Source organism: Salvia splendens, chromosome 6, assembly GCF_004379255.2.
Source record: "Salvia splendens isolate huo1 chromosome 6, SspV2, whole genome shotgun sequence".
Classification (NCBI taxonomy): Eukaryota; Viridiplantae; Streptophyta; class Magnoliopsida; order Lamiales; family Lamiaceae; genus Salvia; species Salvia splendens.
In genome coordinates, this window is record NC_056037.1 from 32186558 (window position 1) to 32189162 (window position 2605).

Here is a 2605-nt window from a genome sequence, read left to right on the forward strand (position 1 = left end):
GCCTTACAGGTGTGCCACAACTAAAACTACATGATCTCCAAAGGTTTTGCTTGTTCTACTATCGAATTTGAAAAATTACACCACCTATCCACTTGTCCAATTCTTTCTACAATGTTCAACTTCAACCAAGTCTGCAAGTTTCATAAAAAGGAAAAATTAAGCATGAAAAAGCTGAAGATTTGTGGCATACTTTTATTCTGAAAGCAAAAGGCAGATTTGTCTTAAGCCCCAGTCACACACTGTGATTTCTGAAACGTTTTTATCTAGTTTCTACTCAGAAATACATAACTCCATTAAATAATCACCTTCCTTCACGACAATAATTCGCCCAGATTTTACTCTGCTCAGTACATTTATTCAGCAAACAACTGTTGTCAATCTAAATTTCTATAAAACTGATAAAGAGACTCATTTATGATCCTTTACACTTATACTGCAGCTTTTTACCATCACAAGTCCAAACATAAGTGCATAGCTTAAATATACAAGTTATCAAGCACACAAGCATTGAACGGTTGAGAAATGCATATATAAATTCTTATACCAAAAATAACCTGATATTCTTTAAGTGGCCTCGTGCATGGTGCCTTGCAACGATCTTCAAGTTCCCTCTTTGGATCTACAGGTTCTTCGTCAGCCCTAGCATACATTATATAGAGACAATTTTTAAAAGATTTAAGATGCCTCTAAAGCTCAGCCAGATATACAAATATAATGCCCCCCATTCTTGTTTACAAGCATCCCACTTGAAAAACTGTTAAATATTTTCTTATGATAATGACATAATGACAAACTTAGAGAATGTTTGAACAGATTTTGGCTGGTTCTGGATAAAGAATTGAATGTGTATTTTGATAAAATACTAATAAGAATCGATTGGAGATAACGATTGTGATTGGTTGTGCTTTGATGAAAGGAATCGGACCAGGATGGTACGATATGCATCCTACAACAGATAGGACATTGTGACTAATAACAGAGACTCGGGTGCAATCAGTTCCACATGATCGCACGATATGTATCCTACAACAACAGGTCATCGAGGGAGATCCCTACTGCACTAAATAAGCAGGAAAGTTTAGAATTACAAGGAGGTAGTGAAACTTTTCCCACATATGGAACATTCCTTACAATTCCATAGGGAGCAAATCTCTTCACTTTAAAGAATTCCCTTTTCTTTTTTCACATGAAAACAGAGTTAACTAGACTTAGTAAACCACTAAACCGTATAAACAAGCAATCTTAGTAAAGAAGAATAATAGAAATTAGAAACTGCATCAATAGTGGCGAAATCATTAATGCCAAATTAGATCTTAACTCAATAGAAAATCCAAATTACCAACCACATTTACAGCAGAGTAACAACATGACTTTCAGTTACCACTAAACGCTAATAGTGGTCTGCAGTTTTTTTAAAACAAGCGTAGAGTATATTGCCAAATGCCAAGCAATGTCGATTAAATGCAATAAAGAAGTCATTTTGCACAATATAAAATAAGAAAGTCCAGTACATTTGTAAATCACATATACCGGTCGGATTATCTGAAAATAAATCAACAAAAAGAAAAGAGTACTCACATAGTAGTTTATAATTCCAACAATTAGCGGAAACAATCTGCAAAAGAAAGCCATCAAAACTCAATACCGGTGTAAGCGAAAACCACGAAACAGAAAAAGAAAACCCCTAGATTCCACGATCAATGAGAATTGCGGATCTGGAAGCGCGATGGACAGAAATGGTATGAATTACCTAGAGCTGGAGGAGGAGAGGTTTGTTAATTATGATGTAGTTTTTGATGGAACTGCATAAAGAGCAATGTAGTGTCGAGTAAATCACATATATGAGTTCTTTTCCACTTTTTTGGATATATTTTTACGGAAAAAATCTTGATTTTTAAGAGTATTTTAGTTTTTCCCCTGTTGGAAAGTGAGAATTCTTAGTCCACCCACCTTTCAGCTATTTATATTTACAGAGTCAACAACCTCAAAATAAAAAAAAAAAACTTATTTTTATAATAATACTCTATCTCCATATTTTAAAAAGAGTGAACTACATAAAAAGTCTCTGACGTTTCCAAAAGTTTCGCTCTAGACCCCTAACAAAAAAAAAATCCCCAGAAGTGCCTAACCTTCAACATAATCACGAATGAGATTTTTTCAGACGAAAATACCCTTCAGCCCTAAAAGGGCATTTCAGTCAAAGCGCAATTAATCTGCAGTGGCCGCTCTGCAATGATGTCTACGACGACATGGCGTGATGTGACGGCGCACGTCAGCCGTCAGGGGCGTCAGCGGTTGTTCAGTGGACTACCCATACAATTGCAACACGTGTTGAAGACTTCCTACGTGATTTAACAAAACAAGTTTCAAAAATTGCATACAGTTTCCGACTCTAATCAGCATTATTTCCGGCTTATTTTCACTCCCGCCTAAAGTTATAACAAAAAGGGGAGTTTACCGCCTTAAAACTGCAAACCATTGTTTTCATTTCTTCATTCTCCCTGCTCTCCATTGCATGAATGGCTCCTAAGAGGAAGCGAGCTGGGTCCTCAGGTGCTTCCACATCACGAAACTCTCGCCGTAAAAGGGAACCAATACCCCCGCG

The 2605-nt window shown here is 36.5% G+C and overlaps 1 long non-coding RNA gene across 1 annotated transcript; it reads right to left on the reverse strand.

Annotated features, from left to right (window-relative positions):
* On the reverse strand, nt 1-1909 carry LOC121806553. The gene is made up of 4 exons (XR_006051681.1): nt 1751-1909; nt 1579-1615; nt 555-639; nt 1-131 (listed from the first exon to the last, which is right to left on the reverse strand). It is a non-coding gene; the product is annotated as an uncharacterized LOC121806553 (long non-coding RNA).
* Nucleotides 1910-2605: the final 696 nt, after the last annotated feature.